General features: G+C 43.5%; 1 protein-coding gene across 1 annotated transcript in view; it reads left to right on the plus strand.

Annotated features, from left to right (window-relative positions):
• Positions 1-3,154: 3,154 nt before the first annotated feature.
• The window catches only part of ches1 (checkpoint suppressor 1), a 66,382-nt gene continuing 55,645 nt past the window's right edge, over positions 3,155-13,891 (plus strand). Inside the window, exon 1 of the mRNA XM_085373314.1 lies at positions 3,155-3,605. The gene's annotated coding sequence lies outside the window, so the exon portion shown is untranslated. The remainder of the gene's footprint in view (positions 3,606-13,891) is intronic.

The raw sequence follows: 13,891 nt of genomic DNA on the forward strand, positions 1-13,891 counted from the left end.
AGTCAGTTTTATAAATTATAGTCATTCTAAGAAGTAATTCGCCAATGAGAACGTGGTTTCACAAACAGATCTGGTCTAGGCCATCACAACAAAATGACAACAGCGAAAACATTCAACTGGAGCTTCATAATAGGACTTTACTAACCAGTGGGTGACATCGATCTATTAAACTGTCCAAGTTTGGAGCTAGCCTCGAGTGGCTATTCATGGAACTTCCAACAGGGCATATAGCAGTTTAGTTGTTTTAGAGAGCACATGGACATAAAAACCAGATCAGCTGGTTGTTGTTTTTTGCATCCCAAATGTGTGCTGCCGGCACAGAATTTGCCCTCTGGTGGACAAACTGTGCAACATCAACACTCGCGACATGATTGAAGGGTGTTTCTCCTGACTCTTTTATATTTCTTTATTTTTATTGGCAGTTTGAAATGCTTATACCTATAAATGAGTCCAGTACAGTCCGTTCTTTAGCCCCAGAGGTTGCTGCCTAGTTTTTCAAACCCTGCTGTATTTGATAAAATATGCTTTGTGTGGCAAAATAGGTTGTAAGAATCTTTTTCTTCACCGCAAGTTAGTTTTTCATGTGGGCACATTTTCATAACACTAAGGCTTTTTCTTAATGTGTTGACATGATCTTCCTGTCTGGCTTAACCCACCAGAGCCTGGAGCCAGTGCCAGGCTAATTCACATTGTGGCTAAGACTAGCCAAGAAATACAATGACTACACTTGTCTACTTACTCATTATGATAACCACAGACTTGGAGATTAAAAATTTGTGTGCCAATAAACACTGGGGAACTTTAGCTGTCCAAATGCAGTGGGACAACAATGCTTCTTTTTTCCATCCTATTGCTGATTGGCTGTTTGATGACAGGGGCGGAACAAGAACAATTCAGCATTTCAATTATTAAATAAATTCCTGCTGATTTTAATCCGAATTCTGAACTGAACGGACTCTTTGCTGAAATTACCCATCACTCTACATGCCAAACACACTTGGTCCTCTGGTGCTGGATCAAAGTAGTAACCTGACTGATTTAATCACTGTGTTATATCTGTGTGATCAATAACTGACGTAGTTGACTGCATCATTAGTGACTATAGTAAACCTGTAATAAATGCTCTATTGGTGTGTATTTTTACGGCAGTGAATGACTTGATTCCAGTTTCAGTCTTAAAACTTACAAGATAACCAGTAGCTGACGAGTAAAATCATCACACATATCTTGTTTAGCTGTGCTGCTACCTGGACTCTGTTTTTCCTTCACTGTCTTAAGCCTCGGCTCGTCTCTCCTCTCCCAGGCTGTTTGTGGGGCTCAGAGATAAGATCTCCCTCAATAGCAAACTTTGGAAGACATCTTAAAGATCCCCCTCTGTCGCTTCAGCTTAATGCAGCCCCCTAGGCTTGCAATACAAGCACACATGCAAACACGTACACACACACGGCCTCCCTCTAATAATAGGGGCACGGCGAAGCAGCCTGGATATGAGGGCCTGTAAACACACTTCATTCTCCCAACACTCGTCTTTGATCTTTATTAAACAAAACAGTTTCCTTGGTGCGTTTTGAGCTCAACTTGAAGCACCGCACTTTGCCCGCTTCCATTTCCCCGCCCATATATATAAAAAGAGAGCACATTTGGATTTCCTTGCTGTGGGCTCTCAGTGGGCTGATCACTGCCACGTCTGTCAGATTCATTAATTCAGAAGTGTGGCAAGCAAGTTCTGGTGAACTGTTTCTGGAGGCTACGTGTTTACATCTCAAAGCACCCTATTTTGCATATCTAATGAAGTTTACTCTATTTTTAGCAACGTGCAGGAGTGGTAGGCACGCATTACTTATGTTATTGAAGGGTTTAAATGGATTATCAAAGCTGCTTTTTGCCCGTCAAAAAACCTGCTCAGTCAAAGTTCTCACTACTCTGGCTGTTTAACTAAGGTGTTCAAGCCTTCCTGTTAAGGGTTCCTGCTTCCTGTGTTCACAGGAAAAAAAATAAATAAATCATGTCCTTCAGTTTCTGGATCCCATGGTCCATAATGATCTGATCTCTGTCTCCCATAGGCGGGCCGTTGCTATGGTAACCTGATGACGCTCTGAGGCAGGATGGGGAAAGGAGAGGAGGGAGGGGGAGGGAGATGAGGAAGACGGTAGCTGCACGGGAGATTAAACGAGTTCAAGAAGATGACTCACTCTGTTAGGAAAGAAAGGCGTACGCCATATTTTAATAAAGGTGCTGTACTTCTGCCTCACACGGCGACGCAGTCAAGTTTTTCTAAGTAGACCCGAGTGAACCCCGTGTGTGCGTGTGCCTGTGTGCGTGAGAGAGAGACAGAGAAGGTAAAGGAAGCGGTGTTAAGGCTACTTGACATGAGCAAATGAAAATGTGATTTATGACCCGGGCAAATGCGTCCAACGGAGCTCAGTCTAGTTGATGTGCAAAAGGACAGAATGCCCCTCCATCCGCCATCTATAACAGCTTCTACTCCCTTGCATGACTCCCTGCATCTGCCTCTCTGCCCTGCTGTTGCCATAGCGACCACTTGGGTACAGAATCAAAACAACTTACTGGCTTAAAGATAAATAAATAAATAAATAAATAAAATCCCACATTTTAGCTTTGGATGTCATAATGGCTAAACGAACCTTTTGTTGAATAGCCTTCTTATGTTCTAATACTTAATTATTTGTATCTATGTCACAAGGATATATATCTATAAATCTATATCTATATAGATAGATATATTAGTTCCTTAATTTAGTAATGTTTGTGTGTTCAAAATGCATCTTACTGAAGATTTAGAAGATTTATTATTAAATCAAAGGTAATATGATAATCATTATACTTTAATATTATCATATTACCTTTTTTTACTGCATTTTTTTGCTACATATATGTGTGTGTGTGTGTGTGTGTGTGTGTGTGTGTGTGTGTGTGTGGTAAAAAACTGGTGAATGAATCGTCTTGTTAAGATTATAGACGATCTTTGGACATGTCTTCCGTACACAATGGCATTCTTTCAGGGAACAGAGCTCTCTCTAGGACCCAGGGCGGGCACCGGGGGAAGTCCTCTGCTGCTTGCTGCTGCTGGCGGGGCAAAGCAGGCACAGCACAGGAACACACACATCCACGCGCGCGCACACGTACACAAACTTGCGCATACACACGCTCACCGAGCTCTTCTCCGACAGTAGAGAGAGAGGGAGAGCGCGAGCTCAGAGAGGAATAAACAGAGGGAGAGAGCGAGAGAGACCATAGGAACGCAGAAGCGGCTTGTGTGTGTGCGTGTGTGTGTGTGTAGGTACGCTTGCTCGGCTGTTAGAAACGACTGGCTGGGCGGATATGGAGGGGCTCGGGAAAAACGCTCCAATGCATCGGAGTATGAATGTGTGAATGTTAGCTTAAAAAAAAAAAAAAAGGAAAAACGCTGGGAACTGACCGAGTACCGAAACGAAGAGTGAAAGAGGGAGAGAGGGAGAAGAAGGACTGACGGATAGCACGGTAGGAAGGACGGAAGGAAAGGAGGAGAGGAGGAGAGAGAAGTCTAAAAGAGGAGAGGAAGAGTGTGAAGAAGGGGCTCGTCTGGAACACAGAAGGATCCTAAGGTGACTTTACTGGGCTTTTTGTGGCATTAATGCAGGTCTGGCAGAGGTGTGTGTGAGTGTGTGTGTGATGATGACATGTGCTGCACGGCTCTGCACTTAAAGGGAAGTGCTGTGGAGGTGCGTGTGCATGTGTGTGTGTGTGTGTCACTGTAAGTATGTAAGTATACAGGTGTGTGTGTGTGTGAGAGAGAGAGAGAGAGAGAAAGAGAGAGTTATGAAGGTTGTTTTCCACAAGCTAAAAAAGGGGCCAAAGTGAGCTGAAGTGACCGCTGTAAACTGGAGTGAAGGGATCAAAAGGAGTGTATACTTTTTAAGGGAACAGTGTGATCTCATTCCAACACAAACGCACTTTTTCTTTTTCCTGGTAGGCTACTTTAGGCTGAAGGAGAGAAAAATAGGGGCAAAACACTCTCTTTAAGTCCGTTTTCCCCTTTCTTTCACTGTGTGTGTGTGTGTGTGTGTGTGTGTGTGCGCGCGCTCAGGTGTTTGGAGTGCAGCAGGTAACACATCACTTGGCGGCGACGAAACCAAGGCTGAATGAATGTTGTTTTTCCCAAGCTTGAAGGAGGCTTGATAAGTAGTAACAGCTTCTGAAACGTGTGTGTGTGTCTGTGTGTGAAATAGAGAGGGAGAGAAAAAGTGTGTGTGTGTCTGTGAGCCATAGACGGCAAACAGGTTGACGGAGGCAGATCTGATCAGACGCACAGCAACAGAGGAGAGAGCATGGCACAGGCTGAGCAGCAGCACATTGGATTACACACACGCGAATACACACACACACACACACACACACACACACACACACACACACACACACACACACACACACAAGCTCTGTGGCCAGGAGAACAGCTGGGAGAAGTGTGTGTGTGTCTGAAAGCCTTACACTTAATGCATGCATCTGCTTTTTCACATGCAGGAATGTTTGCCTTTGCATTATCTTATGTGCCACTGTGTGTGTGCGTCCTACTGAATTTGCGCAAATTAAGTAGGACGAGGGTTTTGTCGTCTCTCTCAGACAGACGGCGTGTGTCTCTACCTCCGTCACCCCCCCCCCCCCCCCCCCCCCTTCTCAACCCGGTCTGGAGACAGGAGGTGGAGGAGGTTTGGGGAGGGGAGGAGATCAGTTGACCAAGAATGAGGCAGATGAGAAGATTAATCCAGTAGCGAGAAATGAGACAGAGACGGAGGGGAGAGGAGAGGATGATGGAGATTTTAGGACAGCAGCAGGGGGAGGAGGAGGAGGAGAAATGGAAAGAAAGCAAGAGAGGATGGAGCGAAGGAGACAGGGGGGCTGACATGCTCTCTCCAGGAGTGCTGCGAGAGCTGCTCATTCATAATTCACCTCCATGGCAAACGTTCATTCACATATTGACCCCCCATGGCTGAGCTCAATGGAGTTCTCGCCCCTCCACCTCTCACTGTCTCTCAATGGACACCCCTGTGGTGCGACGTTCAGTTAGCCCGCTTCTTTTTCACTTTGGAGACAGTTGAAGCTCTCAGACGAGGCTTATGCCGCTTTTGTCCGTTATGGCCGTTTTGACGCCTTTAGTTTTTCCAGCTGGAAGCTCTGATGGGAGATTGAACTGTGTAAATTGAATATTGAATTCAGACTCCACCCTAGACACAGATAATTGGTATGGATGGATCAGTGGGTTAGTGCTCTCAGCACAACTGTTGTTTGTCTGATTCCCTCAGCACAGCTAAAACAGCCCATAATGGATCTATAATTCATGTGTGAATGAATTGAGTAGTATGCAGTTTGAATACAGTTTTTATTGGATGTCATCTCGTGATTTATTCAACATAAACACTCAAAAAAATGGCAGTTTTAATATTTCTCGTTGCACTGGTCAGGCTCAGAGCTACGCAGTAAGCGCTCTGGTCAGCTGTGGCTTTGAGCCACGTGTGTGTCTGAAATGCACCGTCAGAACAAAGTATACAGCAGAGGCTACAGCACATTTAGTTCTGAAAGGTAAACACTACAGAAGTGCACCTTATCAGCAAAAGTGAGAAAAAAAATGTCCTGACTTCTTAAGTTTTATAGGTGAAAAGAGGACACAGCACGAAGGTAAACTGGCGGAAAAAAACAATGGAGAAAAAAAGTACCAGATTATAGTTAAATCAGCTGTTGTGCTGTGTGAAGATATGGCCCATATCTGGGCTCAGAGCAAGGCAGTGCACAGACGACGATCGCACTGCTACTTCCATTGTAAAGAGTTTGATTCCTGCCTGGTCAAACTAAATATGGTTACACTATTTATATTTATTGTTAGCCAATATCCTCATTGTAAACCCTTGAATTTTACCATGTAGCAAAACTTTCTTCCAAAATACATTGATGCATAGACACAGGTGCAAATATAATCACTACTTTGTGTAATGGAGTACTTTTTTATTAAGAAATTTCCACTTAAAGTGGACATCTGTGGTCCGTGATCTGGTTTGTAGTAACTGGATACTATATTGAAATATTTTTGTTTCAAACTAAATATATCTGTATACAAGAGAGAATTATGTTTTACTGTTTAGTCCACTCTGCCCTCCGTGGAGCATTTGGCTGGTGGCAACATTTAGAAATGAACTCAACACAGGGGCAAACACTGCAGTTCCTCTAAATGTCCACTTGGGGCATTCCCCATAGACGCCAGTGTTAAAATGCCGAACTTAACAACGTTAAAAAGCACGTTCAGAGCCTGGGTAGAATATGTTTTTGGTCTTTATGGTTAATTTCCTCTTCATAACTACTGTACAGAGGCGGAGCCTTTTGAAGTGTTATTAATGCTTAAAGTGATTAAGTATTATAAGCATGGCTGCAATGCGCGGTGGATGGTTGCCACGACAAGCAAGCGTTGCCGGTAGCTGTTGGGTAAGCGCCACTTGAGCTAATATGAGTCACCACACTGGAACTTTGAAGTGAATTCAGACAATAATAATTCAGACAATTATCTGACGGTATGAGTTAGAGTCATTTTAACCAACAGAAATTCCAAGAAGTGAGTGCTCCAGTTTTGAGAAAATTTGCATTTTATGGACCTTGCTAACCTAGCAGCAAAAATAGCAAAGCTGACCCTGAGATTGGCGACAGCTACAGGAGAAGCTACAGCCACCCCTTGTGTAGAGTTATACAAGTTTTATATTTCCACCTCTACACTGCTAAATTCTCTGAGGCAACATAAGCCCCTCTTGATTGTACGCTACAGGTAGGCGCTGAAGTAAAGTGTGGTATTACAAAACAGCACAGGCCAGGGCTAGCTGAATAGCATGCTAGCTTCATTTGATATCTCTGCATATTTTGCCATAATGTCAGGACTGTTAACTAACATGCTAGTTTATGAACTGAGATTATTTTTCTCCTACTTATTTCCACTCAGAGATGAAAAAAGAGCTTTTGTTTCATTAATGTTGGAATCACAGACTGTATATAAAAGATGGACATAGTTATTAAAGTACAAAACAGTCTATGAGAAAACAGCCTTCAGCTCCCGTTCTCTGTCACCTTGTCAATGTTTTTTTCTCAACACGTTTATGGCTTATGGTTTATTTAAATCTTACTGAATAAAACATTCAAATTTTGTGAATTATTTTCCCCGTTAGAGTCAAAAGCTGGACAAAGCAGGATGAGCTGTTCTGTGTGACTGACACTCAATTATCCAGTGAGTGTCACAATCAGATCTACCTGTTGTTGTTATATGTGGTATCTGGTTTCAGAAATGCTCAGGTCTGCTAACCAGTGGGTCAGTTATACAGTCTATGCTTGTAATCCGTAGTCCACCACGAGACGCTAAAATACTCCCACTCGCCGTATTTTTTTACTTAACAGCTGCAAAGCAGCTCCAAAAATAATTGAACTTCTTAATAGCGATTTTTAAGCACCCAACAGTGCCCCGAGATTCAGTGTTGTCCCAGCTGACTTCAGATCTTTTAAAACTCAGTCAGGAACTCCTGACTCTGAAAACACTGATAGCAAGCCGGGAAAATTTTTAGCACGAGCCATTAAGCAAAAGCATCTTTAACGCCGTCGCCTCACTGGTAAATGCACCAACTGTGATGGGAAGTGTCTTTTGATTCTCTCCTGAATAAAGCATCGTCAGTTGGCAAATATGCATGACAACAAATTAAATATGTGACTTTTAGATATACCATGAGTTTTTATTTATTTACAAGAAACAACTTGTAAACTTGAACTTGTGGCGGTGCTTTATTGATTGCAGTGAAGAAGAAAGCCGCTCCTTCTGTGTGTTTGCGGTAATCGTTGTATTTCAGGAATTATTTATTAGTTAATGACTGAGCCCGCTGTGATGTTGCATGCTGGGGGAGCAGGCTGAGGGTCGCAGATGCCAACAGACTTAATAAACTGATCCGTAAGGCCAGCAATGTTGTGGGGATGGAGCTGGACTCCCTCAAGGTGGTGTCGGAGAGGCGGATGCTGTCTAAGATAAAGACAATGTTGGATAACACCTCCCACCCACTCCATGACATGTTGGTCAGTCACAGGAGCTCGTTCAGTGAGAGACTGAGATTACCGAAAAGCACCACTGAACGACACAGGAAATCATTCCTGCCTGTGGCCATCTCCCTGTACAACGCATCCACTTAACACACTGTTTGCTGCTACAACTACACATGTTTCTTTTCCAAATATTTATTTATAAGTGACTTATGTATGTATGTATGTATATATATGTATATATTGTACTATTCTTAGTTAGCGTATTGTCTGTCTTGTCTTAATGTTGGTTTAAAATGGAGCACTGTAACAAAAAATAATTTCCCCCAGGGATCAATAAAGTATTCTGATTCTGATTCTGATTCTGATTCTGATTGATTAGGGCTGATGAACTTTGCCTTTCATGCACAGGTTCATATGTTAATGCAACCGGAGAGTTAAAAGACGGGCTGTAAATTGCAGTGGAAACGCAGCCGGCCAAAGTAGCCGAGATGGCTTAGAAGAATAATGCTCCTCTGTATCCCCCAGGTTATAATTGTCTTCAATAGGCCTCCTGCTGATTTGAAATGGACTCATTGTCCACAGTGCTGGGCACCTCTGCTCAATTAGCCCCTCTCTCCTTAAGTCCTGCTGAGCTATTGGCGGTCGCATCCTTAGATAGTGCACGCACATAAATGCTCACTGACACACACACACAAACGCGCACGCGCAGCATCGTGCATAGAAAGACGTCAGCGGGTGTAAAAATAGAGCTCATAAATAGGGGGAAAAAGTGTTTTATGTTTACAAGGGGTGATGTCATGTTTGGTGTAGATCCATAGCTGACGAATCGGAGGGCAGCTGTGGCGAGTATCAGTCTGCTCGGCTTTGGCTCTGCGATCTGGCGATTTTCTTTTTCGGTGCTTTTAAAGGAGCGGCGTTTAAGGAGTTGCAGTTTAATGTGTGTGTGTCTGTCTGCTTGTTTGTGCGTTTTCAGCAGCAGAGGCATGCACACGGTGACGCTGCTCTGGTTGCCAAGCAACACAGGAACGTGGGTGGAAGGATTTCCTGTCCTTAGGAAGCTTTGTTTATAAGTGGGGGGGCGAGCGAGTGCGCGCGTGTGTGCAGATTTCAGTGGTACGCTTGAGTGCCTGTGCGTTTTTAATGCACTCTTTGCCTCAAGTCAAAGTGCTACATAAAAGTCATCTAGGACACACACACAAACACACACACACACACACACACACACACACACACACACACACACACACACACACACACACACACAGGGAAAAGGCAAAAAAGGCCCTTTTTTAGTCTGAGTTGGATTTGCGTTGCATAACTCCTCCAGCCGGTCTGTTTGCGGCACTCTGTCTCCTTCTCTTCTACCCCAACACTCTCGATATGTCACAGCCACCACGCTCACGCCAAGCTGCCTCCCGCTGATGATGTCATCAGCATGCCTCACTTTATGTTTCCTCTCGCACATGAGATTGCAATTATGTGCCCTTCATGCAATCACAAAAAAACAAAACAAAACCCAAAAACCCGTGCACGGCGTGCCTGTCCTGCAGGCGTCGGACCCCGTGATTACGTAATTGACATTGAGTGAATGGGATGACGTCAGCTTGGCTCTCTCTGACTCTCCTCTCTCTGGCTAGTTACAGTGATGTCATAAATGGATGCAGCCATACACTGCTTGTGTGTGTGTGTGTGTGTGTGTGTGTGTATGCTGGCATGCAAAAGCATGTGTGAAGACAAAAATGACCTCAGGAGCCATCTGATTTATATAATGACATTACTCCTCCCCCTTTTTTTTCTGTTAAAGTGAAGATACTTTACAGCTAATGGATACTTTTTGGTATTGTATGCATCGTTCATAGACACACACACACACACACACACACACACACACAGTGTTAGAGCTCGTTACAGCCCCCTGAGAGAGGCTTCTATTTGAAATGGATACCCCAGTGTCTCGCGACGGGTAACTCCATCGCCTTGCTGCCCTCCATCTGCGACTGTCTGACCTTTGTCGATTCTCATCCCGAGATTCGCCGACGACTGCAGGCAGGCAGTGAATGAAAAGGGAGAAGAGATGGTGCTGGGTCGTCTCCACGGATACTGTACTCGCCAGTTCTTATTTTAGCAAAAGAAAACACAGCGTCACGGAGAAAGAGTGATTTTCTTTTCTTTTTTAGCGGTTGGCCTTCTTCAGTGCGCCACAGAAATATCTGTTTTTAGCTCTCCGTTTGAGCTACGGGGTTTTTAAGCACAGAGGAAGACTGCTCTATTTGTGTCTCGGGTTGAACAGGCCGCCTGTTGTGTTCTCCAAGTGTTGTGGTTGACGCTCTGAACATCAGCCATCTAAATCTGGATCGGAGAACTGGGAGCTTTTAACGGACCTGAATACACACACGCAGACGTGCGCTCAAACACACTTTGTCTTTCTGCTGTCCTCTGATAGTTTTTTCTCGTTCCAACCTCAAACCCCAAACCGTGGGGAAATCACACCGCACGGTGGCTTAAAAGTTTATGAACCGGGAAGCAAAACACACACACACACACACACACACACAAGAATGCTTTAAGTAGACACACTCGTGCAGACACACAGAGAAACACAAAATATGCAGATTTTCCCCAATAAACTGATTAGCATTAGCTCAGCCCTGCTAAGGCCAAACCACAAACAGAGTACTGTACATAACCGCGCAGCAGCTTAACACTGAACAGGACTGTTTGATACCACTGCGCAAATATACACACACAAGCAAGAAAAATACACACAAACACACAAGACCATAGCAGCACAAGCAGATCATGAACGCTGTCCAAGCGAAGTCCGCTTCAGCTAGTAACAGTTCGACATAGATACACAACCAAACTGATTATATACACATGCGCGCCTCCCCCCCCCCCCCGGAGTCTTAGGGCCTTAGTCAGCGTCTGTGTCCGTGCGTGGGCCTGTTCCCTGGCAGGGTGAGGGGAAAAAATACCTTCCCATATGATGTAAACACCAAAGTCCCTGTTTGTGTGTGTGTGTGTGTGTGCACGCATGCTTTTAACACTATGTGTATGCGTGTGTGTGTGTGTGACTGGCACCCTCTGAGATAGGATTCGCTCGCTGTGACAGTTTTCCAAATTATTCCACAACACAGTGCAGTTTCTTTTTAAAGATAAGTTTCTCTGCCATCTCTGCTTTGTTCCACTGCACACAGCGGAAAGGAGAAAGACGGAGTAGACAGAGGGGCTGACGTGTGACATCACTAACCAAATGAAGGCAGTGAGGTTAAAAAAAAGGAGAGGCCACTGCTTTTAACTCGATTCATAAAAATCTCTATTATTGATTTTGTGATGGTTTTAGTGCAGGCAGCACTTTGTTTTGACTAATGCCAAACAAGAGGACTTCATTATTTCTACTGTTTTATAGGAAATATAATTATTGAGTCTTCAGCAGGTCCCTTGGTTTTTGTGGGGGGTTATTTTTTTGGTTTAATAACGCGCATGACTCACACGTTAAATGTGTGTGTAGTGAAGAAAATGTCACTGGCAATTATTGCTACAGTTAACTCAACGAAGAGCTGTTAGTTAAAACGCAGCATATCCTTTGTGGGGTTTTCATTTCAGGGCTGTCAACGAATATTCTGCATACGATAATGAATCCTGATATTTGACTGTTCGATTGTGGAACGAAGCTGAAGTGAAGGCAGGTAGAAGGCAAAGGTGGAATAAAAGATGCAGGTAACACACAGAGATGTATAGATGCAGATTGGAGAGGAGCGTGCAGTGAGTAGCTGAGCCTCCTGTCATTAGTGAGCATACACGTATCAGCTGGTCAACTGTAAATGATGGCAGATGCTCTTAATCCTCTGAGGACTACAAAAGTCTCGAGCCACCTTTCATTTCTTTATATTTTGCTTTCAAGGAGCCAGACTTTCTGGTAGTTTTTTAAAGTGGTCTTGAGCAATAGTTCTCCAGGCTTTCTGAAGGTCTTTCAAAGTTTTTCCTTGGACGCTGTCTGCTTTTCAATCATTCAAGCTTAAAAAAAAGCACCTTACTCAAGAGATGAACCAGTGTTATATCTACACATAACAGACAGCTTAGCAAAGAACCAATTTGAAATTGTGTCTTTAGGCACTTTGTTACTAGCAGCCTGTCACATCATTTGTTCTCATTTCTTTAGCAATGGGAACACAGTTTGACAGCCACATCATAGTATTTTTGCACCAACAAGGTGATTCCCAAAGAGCTTTTAGTTGAAAATCTAGCATATCTCAGCACAGTGTTCAGTTTATCCTTAGAAATGTGAGGAAACCGGACAAGTGAAAGACAAAAGAAGAAGTGGCAGACCTAAAAAATAAAACTGCCTACAGCAGATAAACAGCATCTGAAAGTCATGTCCTTAAGAAATAGGAAAAAAGAAACCCAGCAAAGACCTGACACCGGGCCTTCGGTAGATCCATCTATTGTTCACTGAAGCCTCATCAGAAATGGTCTCTGTGGAAAGACGGCTGTCATGAAGCCGTTCTAACTGAAGGGAGAGGAGGCTAGGCTATACCAAATTACACAAGAAATGGACTGAAAATCAGTGGCAGGGCGGATGTAGTGATGACTCCAAATTTGACATTTTTGGTTCAAATCATTGTCAGTATTTCTGGGGGAGGTCAGGAGAGAGTCTACAAGCATTTGTAAAATATGCTGGAGGCTGTGTATGCTTTGTGGCAGTATTTCAGCCAGTGGTGTTGGAGATCTTGTCAGAACTGATGGACTTATGAATGCAGAACAATACTGACAGATTTTGATCCACCATGCAGCACCGTCTGGAAAATGTCTGATTGGCATTGGCTTCATTTTCCAGCATAACAATGATCCCAAACACTGTCAGTGCAGAAAAGCATGGATTGGCCTCCCCATTATTGGAGCAGTGTGGGATCATCTTGACAAAGAACAGAACAAAAGGCAGAAACATGCAAAGAAAAGCTTTAAATGTCCTTCAAGAAGCCTGGAGACACACAAACATGTATATCTGCTAATTAATGATGACTAGACTGACTCATAATAATAATAACAGAAGTCTGCTCAACAGAAAACAAAGCAGAAATATACTCATGGTCCATACCACACTGTAGGCCATATTACCTATTTTAATTCTATTAAAATATTCCAAAAGTCTGATTCATTGACTACAATTGGTAGTGAAGCCAAGCAGACACTAATCAGCCACAGAGCCCTGTGTCGGCACATCTGTCAATCAAAATCTCTTATGAACTATTATACTATATACTAGGGCTGGGCCATATTATACCGTTCACGGTAATACCGGTATAATGTTAGGCAACGATAGGAAAATGAAATATCGCGATAGAATGGGAGTAAAACGCGCATGCGCAGTGCCTTTGTTTTCATACGCACATGGCCGATTGTTGAGTGAAACAGATGAACCAGAATTGGTTTGTAAAAATGGTGCAACTTCCGTGATGTGGAACTGGTTTGGTGTTTGTCCATCAGATACACAACAAAGCACATTTTTTTGCAGAACATGCAAGCGGCCGTTGTTATTGTCGTATTTGTCGGACTAAGATGCTCTTAAATCTGGGAGTAATCTGGGTCCTAAACTCCGTATTCTTCAGGTCAAACAACACTGCAGCATCACTTAGAGTTAAAAACTGTCTAAATTCTTTCATCTTTAATAAAACGATCAGCATTGCTGCTTTACCAGGTGTAACTATAAAGTTTAACTTCCAGGCATCCATGAAAACAAAAGTTATTACATTTAACGGAGTTAGAAGTTAGCAGGAAGCTAGCGGAAGTTAGCTCGCTAGTTTCGCTAGTTACCTAAGCATGATATAGCACG

Source organism: Diplotaxodon limnothrissa, linkage group LG15, assembly GCF_057381915.1.
Source record: "Diplotaxodon limnothrissa isolate DT_005_m linkage group LG15, D_limnothrissa_male_GT1.1, whole genome shotgun sequence".
In the NCBI taxonomy this organism is placed as follows: domain Eukaryota; kingdom Metazoa; phylum Chordata; class Actinopteri; order Cichliformes; family Cichlidae; genus Diplotaxodon; species Diplotaxodon limnothrissa.